The sequence below is a fragment of the Motacilla alba genome, chromosome 4 (assembly GCF_015832195.1).
Source record: "Motacilla alba alba isolate MOTALB_02 chromosome 4, Motacilla_alba_V1.0_pri, whole genome shotgun sequence".
In the NCBI taxonomy this organism is placed as follows: Eukaryota; Metazoa; Chordata; class Aves; order Passeriformes; family Motacillidae; genus Motacilla; species Motacilla alba.
This window is the reverse complement of record NC_052019.1, coordinates 16,470,397-16,487,689: the sequence shown is the minus strand read 5'-3', so window position 1 is coordinate 16,487,689 and position 17,293 is coordinate 16,470,397. Positions and strand designations below refer to the sequence as shown.

At 35.8% G+C, this 17,293-nt stretch overlaps 1 protein-coding gene across 19 annotated transcripts in view; it reads right to left on the bottom strand.

Moving 5' to 3' along the window:
• SLIT2 (slit guidance ligand 2) overlaps positions 1-17,293 on the bottom strand; it is a 258,771-nt gene that overhangs the window by 154,667 nt on the left and 86,811 nt on the right. The window lies entirely within an intron of this gene.

Here is a 17,293-nt window from a genome sequence, read left to right as displayed (position 1 = left end):
TCCCAACTTTTATCTATAATCCTGTGGATGTCCCCAAAATATCCAAGCACCCATTTTTTTGCCATAACCTATGGGATCTGAATTACAGAACTCATTTTTACCAATCTTGCAGCAGGACTCTGTGATTAACAATTCTTCTCAGTTTGGGAACAGGACAATAAATTCCAGGCAGCTGTACTCCTTGTGTCTGCATATATTGCTGCAATATAGTTGTCTTGAATAGGTCAAACATGAGGCAGCTGAATCTACAAATTGTCATCAATCCTGCTGTGTTTATAAATAATTATTGAATTTTCTGATGCAAAGCTACTCTAGATAGTCCAAGATTTTTGTAAAAATAAAATAAGAGAAATACTTTTTTTCCCTTTACTGGTCACAGTTGTAAACAAGGCTGTGTAAAGAGAAGTGGGTAATTTGGTTTTAGTTTACTTTACTGCTATCAGCTACTGCAATATTAGATCTTAATGCTTTATTTACAGAACTCCCCACTGACAAAAAATAGCATAGCATAATGAGTAGACAAATGCATTTCAAGAGCACATCTTGAAAGCTGTTTTTGTAAAACGCCTTCTGGCTGCAGTATTTGAATGTACTCTATGCTGACAGTCAGTAGGGACAACAACACAGATGTGCTTTGTTTGGCTCCTAATGGTTTCAATCCTGAATAGCATTAAAAAGAGAAGAGTGTGGAAAAAATTTAAGTTTTACGTTTTTATGAAACTCTGATCATGCACTCTCTTTCTCTCTGGCCATGTGGGTTGAAATAGGACAGAACAATAATACAGTCTATTTATGAGAGAGTGCATTCTCATTTCTTTAGAAAAAAAAATTAAAGCTGCAATACATATCCACAGAAAACTATCCTTAGATTGTTTTATTTAATTTGGGGTTTTTTAAGAATTTGTTAGTTTTACTTAAATTTAAAATCATAAACTGATACATTTAGGTCAAGGTTCTTTATACTGTCTTTCTAGAAATAACACTTCAATTGTTTTTAAGTCCTGTAGATGTTGTAAAATTTATTTTACTTAATTAGCTTTTTATAATTTAAAAGAACTGTTTTTACTTTTAGCATCTTGAAATAATTTGAGTGTTTCTACAGAGTAAATATAAGCAGTGGCTGAAAGAAATTCAAAGTTGATGATCCATCATAAAGTCAGTCCTAGCAGTTCGAGTATTAATGGTAACGCTGCTGCCAATAAGATCATAATACAGAAGATATCAAAGAACCACCTTTGAACATGATTGTCTCATTTTACCCTGGAAATCCACATTTTGATGCAAATACAGACTATCACTAGCTCAAATCAATTATCCAGCTGTTCTGCTACAACAGAAAATATAGTAATATTACAGGAGCAATTGCTACTGATCATGTTCAGGTTCTGAAAACCTGATCTCTGATAAGACTCCTGTTTTGAACAACTCTTACCTTTTCAAGAGGTATTCAAGAGACGCTGACTTCAATCCCTTTTAAAATTTTCTAGCAGGAAGACTGGTGTGATAGTGCACACAAGATGGTAAGCGTAAAGTAGATTTTAGCTAGGCTACAAGTCTAGCTCCTAAGCTTACAGGATGTCACAATTTCTTTCATTATTCTAGGCACCATGCTCAACTGTCAGCTCTAAGAGTCTGTCAGGTGGAGCTGAGAATACAGGCATGGAGTGCCTCATGTGAATCAATAGAAAGTATGTAAATGTAATACAAACATCACAATTAAGTGAAACCATTCAAGCAACTGTAAATTCTTCCAGATGCCAGCAAAGAAGCAGAAATAATGTCACAGAAACTGGTGTGAAAAATCTTGCTAATAGCAGGTTATACCATCAGTTTATATCAGATGATGGCTTTGTAAATATTGATACCTAATTCATTGTCATAGACCACAGCAGAAAGGATGGGAAGTGGAGTGGTAACCTTAGGTCAATTATATTCGTTCTGACAGAACCAGATCTTCTCTTCAAGTGAAAAAAAATATCAGTACACAAGACCACAGGTTCTCTACCAATTCTCTTGAGCTTTCTTACAAGGAAGAGAAGGAGAGATTCCAGAAACTATAAAAAGGCTGCTGTCTTCACTGTAAAAAGGTTCAAGTGACCTTTTCAACTGATACTTCCATGTGACAGCTACCAGGAACACTAATTAATGCCCTATGGTCTTCACATTTGTGTGCCCATTAACAATTATTAGCTCACCAGACTTCAGATGATTGCTTTATTTCTATCTACAATAGATTCTGCACTCCAAAGCTTCATCTGAGAACCACTCAAACAACTGTTTGAAAACATCTCTCATAAATGTCAGGCCACCATTCAATTGCATTTGGCATCATTTTAAATGACAGCTAAACCATGCAAGTGGAAACTTGCTCTAAATAACGAGGTAATTGTAAGATGTTGGGTACTTCATTAGAAAATGTTCTAGGTCCTAGATTCTCTTAGTAATGACTACAATTTCACCTGATTAGGGACTTTAAATGCAGTCTAGCAGACAGAGAAATTCTATTAAAAGAACACAAACTTGAAGAATACTCTCATCAATGGACTTCTCAGGAAAAAGGTTCTTGTTAAAACATGATGTCTGATGGACTCATCAGATCAGCAGACAAAGGCAACATCATTAATAGAAGTGATTTCTCTAACCTCTGTAATGCAGTGATATTACTTTGACCTGGAGCATAAAAGAAACTCTTCTGAAAATACATTATTTCTAGTTCCAGTATTTTTAAATACTGTGTTGGAAAAGTGGAAAGAAGAAAACTAAATGAAATGAGAAAGCAGGTTCTTTAATGACAGTCCTTCGGATGCTCATGTTGCATACTCAGCAGACATTCTGAAGGTTAATTGAGCACTGAGACTGCAAAAAATTTAAAAGAAGATCCTATACTTAGAATATGGAGATAGATAACCTACAGGAAGCAAGGTACGTTTTTAGCAGTAAAAAATTAAAAAAAAAAAAAAGAGGAAAACCTACTGGGAAAAAACAGCTTTTCATGATGTCTTTACTTGAAAAAGAAAACAACTTTTTAAATAAAATTTTCTTTTTAACATCCCTTTTGAAAGCATGCTGAGAGCCACTTAGGTACTTGAGAACAACACAGTAGTCAATTCTGAAACTTTATGTTCCTTACCTAAACATCCAATAGAATTGAACTATGCCAAAATCTATTATTTCTCATGTTTATAAATTTTGGAGCAATGAGACAAGCAGGATTTCACTTGGTGCTCTCAGCTCTTTTCTGTTTTACTGTCTGCCTACATGTCCCCATCACACAGTGCTCTTATTGTTCACACAAGTCATTTCAAGTGTCAAGAATACTGTGATGGTTCTTGGATGAGTCAATAAATTATACCAATTTACTTTAAGAGAAGACTGAAACACTGATATAAATGACTTCTTGGAATATGGAGATGATTTCACAATATAGTATAGAAAATATCTGCCTTTGTTATATGACTATCATGCTACTTATATTTGCAAAATAAACTTTAACAAAGGAGCCAGAATTAAAAATATGTTTTAAATTTATATTGAGATTTTTAATTTTGAGCCTGAAGTACCTCCACAAAATTAGGTGTGCCATAGTAGAAGTGAAAAGAAGCAAAACCCACAGTAAACCCTCAATATCATTACATTTTCTGCAACTACCAATGAAGCAGAGTAATAACTTTTTATAATTTCAATGTGAATAATGTGAACTACTGTATACGCCACAGGAAAAATTCATAGGTCTTCCTCACACCCACCTCAAACTGGATTTATTCAGTCTACTGCAGTCAAAGATAGAACCAATCTAATTTGGTGCCATGCAATATTCAGATAGCTTTATAGAATATACCATATCTTATTCTTCATTTCACATGGAACTGGTAAAACCTCCCTTTTCCTTGGATTTCATATACACACTTGCATTTTCATTTACCTGAGAATATAATCAGAATTCTATTAAAAGAATGCAGATTATTACATTTCAGAGGCACCCACACTCTTTTCAGGAAAGGAACCAGTGCATTTATCCAAAACTTTTTACAAGCTATTTTTAAAGATGCAGAAGTAAAAGGAAAGAAATGTAATACTAAGTTTTTGACTCTGATTTTACTTTAAAAGAGTTAGAGCAAAATGCTAAGTACTAATTAGTATTTTAAGAAAGAATTGCCAAAATACTTTTAGAAATCAGAAATGTTTCTGGGTTAAGAATTGCTGAACAGAACACTACACCCGTTCTTTTATTCTGTGCATAAGTATCCCCTGCAGTGCCATAGGAACTTTTTGATGTATTTTTCAAAAGGTTTTCAACTCAACCAACCAGGTGGTTTTAGAAACTCAAATTCTTGTGCTGAAGCCCTGTGCCAGCAGTTATCAAAGAATGTGTGGCATGCATCCTAATATTCTTGCTGTGTGATCAGTCTGTTTCTATATTTGTGTGCATATGTATGTGTATTCCCATATTTGCAGTCCAAACCTTGTGACATTGAAAATGAAATGGTGTAGTGTTTTACTACAGCTATGAACATTGCGATGTCTCACCAACAGAGGCTTTCCAAGCAACCATTAACTGACTTCACTAGAATGGTTTGAAAAGCAGTCTTTTCATTTCTAATAGTTTAATAACAATGGGTTTTTTTTTCAAAAGAGATGTAAAGCTTGGTTTAGTGCTAAAACAGATTAACTCTCTCAGGTTTCTACTTCCACACCATGGGAGATGTGACTAGGTTAAATATTGCCATGGTCTAAGCCCAGCTGGAAGTTAAGCACCATGCAGCTGCTCACTCAACCCTCCCTCTCTTCCTGGCCCAGTAGAATGGGGAGGAGAATAAAAGTAAAACTTGTATGTTGAGATAAGAACAGTTTAATAATTTAAAATAAAGTCAGATACAATCAAAATGGTAAATGATAACATTAATGACAGTAAAAAGGGAAAAAACAATTGATGCACAATGCAACTGCTCACCACCCACTGACCAATGCAAGACCCCCCCTTTGCCAAACCCAGATCAATGAAGTAATCTAGTACTCTCTTCTTGAGCTCTTGTGGTTACCTGGGCTTCCAATAAATGTATATACAGCTCTTAAAAATGAGAGCTGTGAAATATTAAAGGAAACCTTGGTCTTTCTGCTTTATCATTGGATATTGATCATGTTACAGAAATTATTTCAATCTACTTTTAATTGGTTCTAGAATCTAGTCACAGCCAACAACCAACTCCCAAACAACAAATATCTAACTCCTTGACTTCAATCTGAACAGGAATGGGGAGGAAGGAGAGCTCCATGATGCCACATCAAGGGGAGTGCATGTTGTGAGAAGCTTCTTGCTGCTCACTCTCTGCAGATACCAGATAAATTCTGTAATACTGCTACCTGTGGGATTGAACACAGCACCTCTACAAATAGTAGCAACTAGACCAGGCAGATTCCTGGAAAGTCTTTTTCCAGAAAAGGTAAATTCAGCTCCTTGAATTGCCTTGAAAATGGCTCTCATTGAAGCTACACTACAATATCTGTGTTTGCTCTTGAAATTTTGACTACTGACAGCTAAGGTGAAGCATCTGGGATCAAAATTTACTGATATGCCCATATATTGCTCTGTACCAACTCTGTCTTTGCACTTTCATCAGTTAATACAAAAATCCTGCGTTTGACTTTATTCAAATATTTTTTTTAATTATTAGCTCATCTAAAGTTGGACAATTAGAAAGTGCTTCTTCACTTCCAAAGCTGCAGATATTTGAGGTGCTAGAAGACAGCACTTTATCGCTCTAAAAGCTGACAGAAGACATTCAGTCTCCAAACCTGTGAATAAGACACCTTCCCCCCTCTCCCCTTTCATGCTTATATTCTTTTATATAAAGAATAGTATAAAGTTTCTACTATTAAACATAATTTTTAAAAACTAATCCTCTGCGTTTTAATACATGTAAAATTTTATGTAGTGCATTACATTTATCTATATCTGTTAAAGTGTGCCGAGTCAATGCATCATTTTTGGCAATATGAAAACTTGTAAAGATTAAACTGTATACTTCATTTCATAACAGGTTTGAACTACTACTATCAAGTATTCTCAGGTGAGAAAGACAAAAACCACACACTAGAGAATAAAGCCTTTCACCTATAACTGCAAATGATCACAACTGCTTGATCCCATTCACCTGCCAGCCATGTGGGCTTTTTGAGGCAATCATCTTTATGAGCTCTGCCTCTTGCCAAAGTTCACTATTTTTCTCCAAGTAAATTTTTTCCACCACTGTAAGATATGTTGTCCTTCCACACTAGTGACAAAATCTGCATGCATCTGCTAAGTTAGTGCAGGCATATGTGGCTCACTTAGGGAAATTACTTCTAACACATAGGGAAATCCACTCTCCACTATCAACATGTCTTTCTGCTTAAAGCCAGCTCTTAAGAGCTGCAAAAGGTAGTTTAAATGCCTCTATTTAGTGTAAGAGTAATGATTTCTCAATAGATAATAATTTCAGGTCTATGAGAGTGTGCTCCAGAACCAGGATGAGTAATTAAAACCAAAAACCAACCACTGTTCAGCCTCCTCCCAGCGCCCTTATCTGCGTGCCACCATTGCTGCTTACAATGCAGCATGGAACATGAATGTGGGAAAATCTGATACAAACAATGAATGACACAATTCTTAAGAAAGAAAAATCTAACTATGGATAGTAGAAAGTACTAGGCAAACTTATAAGGAAGTGTAGGTAGAAATAAAAAATTGAAAATTGTGTGCAAGACTGTCTGGACAACTAAATATCTTAAAGTATAAAAGCATATTATAGCAAAAAAGAAAAATCTCAAGTAGGATTTAGTTAGAAATTTCAGTGGTTGAATTCTATTTAGAGAGGGTCAGAAGCAGGCCATAGTCAGTCCACCTTACAGTTTCCTCTAGCTTAGCACCAATCCTGCTGAGTGCTTCCACAAAGAATCACCAGCCACCTGAAGGAGGTGATTGTCCTGCTCTGCTCTGCACTCTGCTCACCCTCAGGGCTGCATGCAGGTGGCTGCCACAATAAAAGAGGGATATAAAGCTATTAGAGAGCATCGAAAGGAGGCCATGAGGACAGTAAAGGCTCTCAAGGGGAAGCTGTGTGAGGAGCTGCTGAGGTCACTTATTCTGTTCAGCTTGGAGAAGGAGAGATTGAAGGGAGACCTCACTGCAGTCAAAACTTCCTCGTGAGGGGAAGAGGAGGGGCAAGCACTGATCTCTGTGATGGCCAGTGACAGGACCCAAGGGAATGGCCTGAAGCTGTGCCAGGGGAGGTTCAGGTTGAATACTGGGAAGTGGTTCTTCCCCCAGAGGGTGGTTGGGCTGCGTGGAAGGGGCTCCCCAGGGCAGTGGTCACAGCACTAAACCTGAAAGAGATCAAAAAGAGTTTGGACAACACTGTCAGGCACATTGTGCAATTCTTGGAGTGTCCTGTTTGCCCATGGAAATTGTGAATGACCCATCCCTGGAGCTGTTCAATGCTGGGCTGGATAGAGCTCTCAGCAACCAGGTGTAGTGTAAGGTCTCCCTGTCCATGTCAGGGTGGTTGGATCTAGGTGATCTTTAAGGTCTTTTCCAACCCAGGCCAATCTATGATTCTGTGATCCCTTTGGGTCCCTTCAAATTCAGGATATTCTATGATTCTAGGAATTATTCAGTTCAAATATTGCGGCATACTGTGTAATATGTGCTCCGAAACCAACCCAAAAATTTTAAATAAATATCAAAAAAGGCAGCACATATGTACATACATGAAAGACATGGTAAAAAGAGAGGGGAAAAGAGGTGAAAATTATGTATCCTGCTTTCCCAAGTACCCAAGTACCTATTAATAATTAATAATTCATATTGCAACATGAATCAACATACAATCCACAGCCATTTAGAACTGGTTCAGGATCATCTTATTATTATTCTTTACCTTGCCCTTTAGGTATTCTAAAGAATGAACTATGCACACATTAAGAATTCTCAGTATAAAAAACAAGCTGCTGAAAACCAATCTTTCAATATTTATGTTTCACTATTAAACCACAAAAGACTGTAAAAATGCACATACATCTATGGCAAAAATAGGAGTATGCAAAATAATATGAATTATATTAACCTCTTTCCAGAGAGCACAAAAGGTCCTAAGATATATTTCAATCTTATTTATATAGCAGAATATTAAACAAGTAATAAAAATAAAAGTCATGCTTATTTGATCTCCCTTCACTAGATGGATTTCACAGCTATGCAATTTTTTTCAACTATCAGTGTTGAAGCTTTATTTTTACCTAGGTGATTTGAAATATAAGATATTTGATCTATATATATATGTAGCTATGCACAATCAACGTCAGTTCAGGTTTTACATCAGTAACACAAAACTGAAGAAACAGGCATGAGGATGCACAAATATGTCTGCATGTCTACAGACTACTAATAAAGATAGACAGTGTTACACTGGGATTTAACTGTTGGCATCTTTTAATTACAGAGAGCAAATTTTCATGCCATGCTTAATCCATCTCATGGTGGACTATTCCCTAAAGTGTCCATCCAAAAATGTACCTCAAATGTGCATCAGGTGTAACAAATAGGTGGCCCCATCAGACTGCTGATCTACAGAAAAACTAATCATGTTTCCTTTTGGATTGTCTGTGGGCCCAGCTCAGTGTGTGCCACTGTCTCTTTATCAGGAACTCAACCACAGACTCAAGAAGCAAGCAGAACTGCACCATTTAGAAAAAAAATGCCTTTATTTTGGATCTACCACCATGGGAAATTATATCCCTAGCAAGAATGAACTAGACCAAATGTGGCCACAGAAGTACATGTACATAAATCACATGAACATGGGATCAACAGCAATGATGTGCTAATGCACCCTGTGCTCACAGCATTATCCACTGAAATGTGATTCACAAAACCATGCATTAGAACAACGTCATCCCCGTGCTTCAGGACCACACAGACTTACAGCCTTTCCTTTCTGAAATCCAGTGTAAACCACATTATTCAGGTAATACTAGCTGGACCTAATTCTCCCATGAGTGCCTAACTTGATCCAGCTTTTACCCTGCTTATGCCTTACTGCCAGAACTTGCAACAGATTTTGTTTTTTTAGCATGAGTACCTATAATGTATGTTGTGAGCTGTTAATATCAATAAACTAGAACAAAATACCACATTATTTTCAGCCCCCAACTGTCTGGATTTATGTCAGTATACTCATGGGAGAGGCTTTATGGAATAATCAATAAAGAAGTAAAAAAGACAGCATAGCATCTTCTCTAAAGGAGTCAACAGAGGGTACACAGCAATTTAAAACCATGCCAATAACAAGAAAGGAAAAAATAAAGTGGAAAAGGAAATCCAAAACACATCCTCTTAACAGAGTTCCCAGCAGAGTAGAAGACAAATCCATAAAATATAATTTTTGGTATCCAGCTGAGATGCAGTAGCAAGCTCTCTCTAAGCACTCAGTGCTCTGCATCAGATAGGTACTGAACAAACACAGCTGTTCAAAATAATCCACCATGTGAATAGTGTTCTGCAATGTAATCTGGTCTGTTATGCTGCAGGAATAACCAACAAATCCTATTCCCAATCTAGGCAGGTTATCCTCTAAGAGCAGACTTATTCCCCTCTTAACAAAGTGCACAGCAACTCTTAAACCTTCTCTCTTGCACATTCCATTATTCTGATCAGAGTTGTTCTGAGCTCCAGCCTCTGCCCACTACCTAGGCACTAACAAAGTGCACACAAACCACAGTGCTGCTACTGTCCTCCTCTCAAAAATAGAAAGGTCAGAAAATAACTCCTGGAACATCCACACAAAACAGATCTGTGAAATGACACAGAAGCTCATAAAGCTACTCGGATTACAGAAATACAGAAGGGTGGTTAAAACCATCAAAAACGTCTAAATATAGAGAGGAGGACCACACTGAAGTAAAATAACAGACTTCAAAAATGCTAGATTTGCTAACACACACTGTAGTCACCTTAGCTTGTTTTGTACTTGCAGAGTTATAAAAAGGAAGGTCATGATGAGCTGTCAGAACCTAACAGCACACAGGCACAGGAGTACTGCATCAGAGGCCTTATCCTTACTCCAATTAAATTGTGACACAGCAACATCGATTTTAATAGGCTCAGGGTGGGATCTCTGTTGGAGTTTCTGTCACCATTGACCCAAATCAGAACTCAGCTGCTTTGCTTGAAGCAAAAAAAGCTGGTGTCTACTAGTCCCTGAAGCCCTTCTCTTCATTGTAAAGCATCTTTCAGGAACATTTTCTGTGTAAATATCTCTTTTGTTTAACCTGTACTCTTTTTCAGAAGTCTTTAAAAGCTCAATAAATTTCTGAAGCATATAATGATAATCTCCTTGTGAACTTTTAAAAAATTTTAAGTCTTACATACTAAAAATATTCTGCAGGATTTAAACATCTATCAGAAATTATTAAAGGAGAACAAAATTTTTAAAATAAACACAAAATCAAGACATTGCAGTCTATGTATACTTCAACATAATTTCTCCAGTGTTAAGCTTTCAATACGTGCAACACCTACACAAGATGGGCGAGTTAAAAAACCACAGTACTTACCTCCCTGGTTTTGGCCATATGTCTAAACAATCATTACTAATTTTTGTCATTTAAAGAGCTAAACTCCTGAGGAGGTACAATGGAAATATCCAGTACTTAAATGTAATCAGCACTCAAGTACGGATTTAACAAACTGTATTTCAATGATTTGAGGTCCCAGTACAATGAACAAACAAAATGAAATTATTAACGGAGTTTTTCACAGTTATTTGTTAATTAACCATTGTATTCAGAGAGGAAAACCAGTGCCACAGGACATTACCAGAATACTATATCTGATGCATATGCATAGTTTTTTTCCATAGATTCCTTGTGGCAGTGCTACCTTTTCAAATCCTGCTCATGTTTCATATCACTGCACATCAATGCACAACTACAATTGTGCTATTCTTTGTACATACTAAGGGACATAGATAAAGTCTATACAGTAATCTTCTGGTATTTTTTAATATTACAAATTGTAGAAGGAAAAACCCCACTGTGATCATTGAACCATGTTGTGATCCTTCCTAGGAAATCTCTACAGAGATAAAGATAACACAGACTGACCTTTAGAAATCAGATGAGGGACACAGCTATCATAACAATGGTAGCTGAGTTCAAATGCTCAGTCTACAGAGAAAAGGCATATAGCATACTCTACATTTTTTTATTTCTTTATTTATTTAATCCAAGTGGAAATGGTTTTTTTCAAATCTCCTCTTGAAAGCTGGAGGTAAAAACAAAGATAAATATGCTCAATGACTTCACTAGACATAGCATTTTTTTGAAATGTAAATTAAAGACACTTCCAAGATCTCCATTCAAATTAGGAGATCACTGTTGTATTAATGTACAAAAGGTTTCATCATTGCCAACAGCAACTTAGATGCAATTTTTATTTAAACATTATTATGCTGGAGACCAAAAACAGCCAGCAGAAGCATGGGATTCTGCCTTCTATGCACTTTCAGAGACAGGATGACATGACAGCATGTGTAGAAGCTCTGCCTACCTGCTTTTTAAAGCAAAAAGTGTAATGGAAAAAGCAGTAGTTTTTTTGATTTTCCAAGAGTAACTGCTCCCCCTACAAGCTGATACCCTGAAAAATGGAACACCACCAGAAAAAAACCCCATACATTTGGCAATCTGAGTAATTTTCATATGGACTGACCAGGAGTGGGCATAAGCCATCATATAAATGTGTTTGTAGTACATTCACAGCTGGCCAGAATGAGGATATTGGTAAACATAAATTCTTGCATCCATACTACTTGATTCTGAGTGGTGTTGAGCATGTGCATGCAATGAATAAAACCATACAAGATGGGACACGACAAATAAGATGCAAGTAGTAAAATGGCATAAAAATGGCAGAAAAATGCCATAAAATGCCGGAAAAAAAAACCACTTCCTGTAAATATGCAAAAGCATCTAATAATTAAAATCTGGTTTTTGTTAATATGTATTACTATACATTAGAAATGCTTCATCTTGTCTTAACTATGATTATATTGACTGTTTCTGATTTAAATTTAAAAGGTACACAGAAGTCTTAACCTTTCATCTTTATTAATGTGGAAGTTTAGCTTACAGCAGTAAAAGATTTTTTTTTATACATGTCCATCAGCATATTTATAGGTGCCTAAATATAAGCAGCTCAATGGCTTTTTTTCATAGTGCCATCAAATTCTTCTTTCAGCAGCAAGTATTCAGTGCCTAAAAAAATTAATAACTATGAGATATCTGAATTCGGAGTTGGAAATAACAGTCATATTGAACTATTCCATTATTCTATTTAGAAGCATGCATTTGAATCAAGTTTTCAATTTGCTAACTGAAATGCTATAGATAGACCATGAGTAAAATGCTACTGGTTGACACATGAATGACTGTATATAAAGGAACTCTTTTTAGAGACCAAAAGGAGATTGCTTTCTTGAACAAAAAAAGTATCATTTTCATAGAGAAGTTACTACAAGTTTTAAGAACCTTCATCAGTGAGAGATATATCTGTTTAGACAGCACATGTGAATGCCTTCAGGAGAAAAGAAAAAAAAATCCATCTAAACTGATACACCTGCAAGGTCATTTGGTTAAGCATTTCTACTTTCCTTCTGTCCTCTTTCCTGCAATAGGGTGGGTTTTGAAAGAAGTCAGAGTGACCTATGTAATGGAGAAATACTGTAGAAAAAAATGGCTATACTTATTTTTTTTCATTTCTTTGTCAAATCTCCCTTGTACACCCAAAAAGGAGTTTACGGGTGTCTCCCAATGCTCCACAGCATTTATGAATACATAAACAATGTATTTAAGATCTGAGTAGATGATCTGAGAAGAGCTAAAATAAAGCATAAAGCAGGAAAAACACTGCATCTCATGTTACTGTGATGCTGAAGAAGCCTCTTGGTGATCTGAGGCATTTTGCACGTTATTAAATTTGAGGATGTTTTGTCAATAGAGTTTGCAAAAAAACATAAAGGCTTGGTGAAAGCCTATGTTTCAAAAAGTTTAACTAATATTGCTCTGTGAACATTTCAAATATTGAATTTTCACTGGAGAAAATGTGTTGGGATTTTTTCCCTCAGGTCAGGCAAAAAACTCAAACCCTATAGGAGGACTTACCTTCACCTCATAGATTTTGCTGGAGCTATGTCAATTCATACAATCTAATGATCTGGGGTTTTTTCCCTATGTTGAAAGAGTTTCCAGATTAAAAAAATTGCTTTTAGCCTCAAATTATATTTTTGGGATAGACCTTATCTCTTCTGCCAAACATTTCATCACATTGTTATAATGTTTTGTAAGGCTGCCAGATCCACACTGAAATGAAGATCAGACAGCCCTCAGACAATTAAGCATTCCTTGAAATATCATTAAACAAATTAACTTAATTGACTTTGAGATAAATATAGGACAAAGAACCACAAATTAATAGCAGGAAAGTTTCAGGTATCACGTTCTTGCTATTTCTCCTGTTCATTCTTCATCAGAATGAAAGAAGTTAATAAGTAGTTTAAGTGACTTTATTAAAAAGCCCCAAGCCTTCCATATTCTTTCCATGATCCTGAACTGCTGGTAAAGGGGTTTGTTAGTTAACAAGTACAAACTCCTTAACAAAAAAAAAAAAAAAAGTTTTGAAAATGTCAGTAAGAGAAATCAACATCCAATGGCCATGAAATGGAACACAAGTTTTAGAAAAAGGGTTTGAGAAAACTGGATTTTGTTGGCACAACATACAGAGCAGAGAACTAAGAGCTGATTAAGTAAATTAATCACTTATGCAACCAAGTGGAACTTTTAACTATGGAGCAATAAAAACACCTCATATAAAGGGCAAAGGCATTCAGGATGTCCACTAATTCAAAAGACTGTTAATCTTCAAACTTGATAGTTAGAATGAACCTCCCCTCTTTAAACCCTGAGGGTTAGATATAGCTCATATGAACTGCTGAAATGAGAAAATGCAAGGCATGTATTAAATATCCCAGAGGCAGCAGTACTCAGTTCTCCAACAGCCATTCAGACTAGCTCTTTATACCTGAATGCTCCAGTGAACTCTTTGTGTTTGCTATACTAGATGGTATTTTAACCATGACATCAACAACTATATATCATCCCTTTTTCACTCGTCTTAGGGGGACTCTGCAATCAATTTTCTGCAATCAATACAGATTAATTTGTAAAGCTTCTTTTTCTAAAACCACTTTCATTCTCTTCAGGAAGCAAAAGGGTTTTTTTTAAAATCTAGTTTATATTAAAACTAAGAAAAACTGAAGACTTGCACGTTAGATCAGAAAAAAACCAAACAAATAAACCAACCAACCAACCAAAAAAAAGCCAACAATCAGCCAAAAAAAAAAAAAACCCAAACAAAAAACCCCCCAACAAAACAAAACAGAAACACCCCAAAGAAACCCCACCAAAAGTAACCACAATTATTTTTAGAGGGAAATAGGACCACTGAGTTCGAGATAATGTTTAGTTACAAAAACAAGGGAGCAGCAAAGGTAGCTCACTGACTTTCCATTGAATATGTGCACTTCTACAGGGGACTAATCTATGCTTCTTTTATAATCAGAGAGCAACAAAAATTTATGGGATGCAAATGATCAAAGCAATTTAAGATTTTATCAGCATCAGAGAAATTATACCCATTATTCATGTATACCTTTGACTCTTTTTTCTATTAATTGAGTTAAAGGGAGCATAGATGAATAGCCCTAATTCAGATGTCTTGGTTGCAGAGAACAGCTCTGCTCCTCAGGCTTCATAGGAGCTTGTCTTTCCAGTCCAGCAATTAAATTCAGTTGCAATGTACAGCAACACTTAGTTAAGGAAATTTTTATTCAATTTCAATAGGACTTTGACATCAATAGGTCTTAGTGCAATCACACTTCAGGACCACAAACTTTATCAGCTCCCAGATCTATTCAGGGCCATACACATTCAGAAACAAAAAGAATAATATTCAAATTAATATTCAAATATAGCAGAGTGTTAAGAACAAAAAAACTGAAGCACAACCTTTATATCAGGTGTTACCTATCACTTATATGGGCTAAATGGAGGTTTTGTATATACTTTTAAGGGTAAATGAAAGGATATAAATATAGAGACCATAATGACAGAGGTTTATAACCTGCAGATAGAGAAATTCCTTAAATATTCAAATTCTCATTGCACTAATCCTACTGAATTCTAATATGTTCAAAACATTTAAGCCTATAGATGTTTGTTGATGCAATTTACAGCTAACAAGTAAATTTATGTCCTAATGCAACCAGTTTTCACAGCTGCTTTAGCAGCAGCCAAATCTTAGGAGACAGAAAATTTTAAAAATGTCCCACAAATCTCTGAAGAGGTGGTTGCTATTTCATCCTATATGAAAAGAAAAACAAGAAAAACAACCTACAATTACTTAAATATTAAAATACAAAACCTTGAAAGATTTCAGAGTAGAGGGAGGCATTCCTACATATTTTTTTGCTTAAACTCATCTCCAGCTCACATAACTATCAGTGATACTTCCCTCATTATCTTCACAAGAGATACAATATCCCCTGTAATGCAAAACTTTCTGTACAAATAAATAGATATTGCCAAAAAAACTAAGACGAAGATGTATTATTGTCTAAATACAGTATGACATAGGCACCTGGATCTCACCCTTTAACTCTTACCCAGCTATTTCTGTAAAAAATCCCTTTGCAAAATAGATGGGAGAAAAATTGCGGTGACAGTAAATTTCTAATCACTGGATATACATAGATGCACATCTCTATTTTTTAATGAAACAAAAAAAAAAAACCTTTAAAAATTTTTAAGCAAAACAGGGTGTGATCATAAATATCAATAAAAACTGATCTTTCAGTTTTAACATCAGCTGAAGATGCCATTTTAAAAATGTAATTTACCATCCAAATAAGAATTAGTATGGAGTCCAAAGATTATCACTGGCTTTTGGGAAACGTTTTATTATGATCTGAAAATGCAAAAAGATATGTGAAAGAAAACCAAACTGAATAGTGATGGAAAAAACAGAACAAAATGCCCAATTGCAACATGCTGTGCTGAGGCCAAATCCTTCCCTGCAACAATCCACTTGCCACTGCTCATGGAAAGAGAAGCGAGCCACAAACAGAGATTTGTGAAATACAAAACTGGCTGAAGCTGCTGCACTCAGCACTTCCTTTTAGCTGATCTGCAACTGCCCCAACATCCCATAGCTTATCTGATGCAAACATTAATTGAAAAGGGGCTTGTAAGAAAGGTGGAACGAAACTTTTCACCAAGGCCTGTAGTGACAGGACAAGAGGTAATGGCTTCAAATAGAAAAAGGGTAGATTTAGACTGATATAAGGAAGAAATTTGTTTTTAATGAGAGTTGTGAGACAGTGCAGCAAGCTGCCCACAGAAGGTATGGATACTCCACCCTACAGGTGTTCAAGGCCAGGATGGGCCTTTAAGCAACTTGATCTAGTGGAAAGTGTCCTTGCCCATGGCAGGGGCGCTGGAACTAGATGATCTTAAGAAGTCCCTTTGAGCCCAAACCAAATTCTATGATTCTACAGCACTACAGAGCACATGATCCTTCAAGAAACAATACCTGATGGGAACCCAAACTGCCAAAACAACTATAAAGTTTGAAAATAAAAAGCATTATCTTAAACTAAACCTAGCTTTATTTTAAAATAAGAATGGAGTGTTCTTGATGGCTAAATTAGATTTTCAGTGAAATCTCTGTGAGTTTTTATAGCATACCACTGATGCTCTTCAAAGTTCTTGATTAGATGATAAATCCTCTCTTTATAACCACAGTAATAACAACATTTTGAAAGTAATGTTATTCTTAAATTTAGGAAAAAATATAAAAATATTCTCTCTGAACTCACGATTTATCTTTTTTTCTACCTTTGATTCTTCCTCACCTCCCTCTCTCCATGTTTGTGAGAGAGTAACACTATTTGACTCCTCAAGCTTCTTTCTTTCATTTCAAAATTATGTCCAAGGTATAGCACTACCCCTGCAAAAAAAGTATAGCACTACCCTGCAAAAAAAGCAAACAACATTCATGCAGTTGACTTAATATTCCTCACATAAACATTACATGCATATGACTTTTCCTCCTTTCTTTTTCCTCAAGAGAAAGGTTTACGTTTCAGACTACCAAAAAATCTTTTCAGCAATTTTTATTTACATTTCCCTAACTTTTCAATAAAGA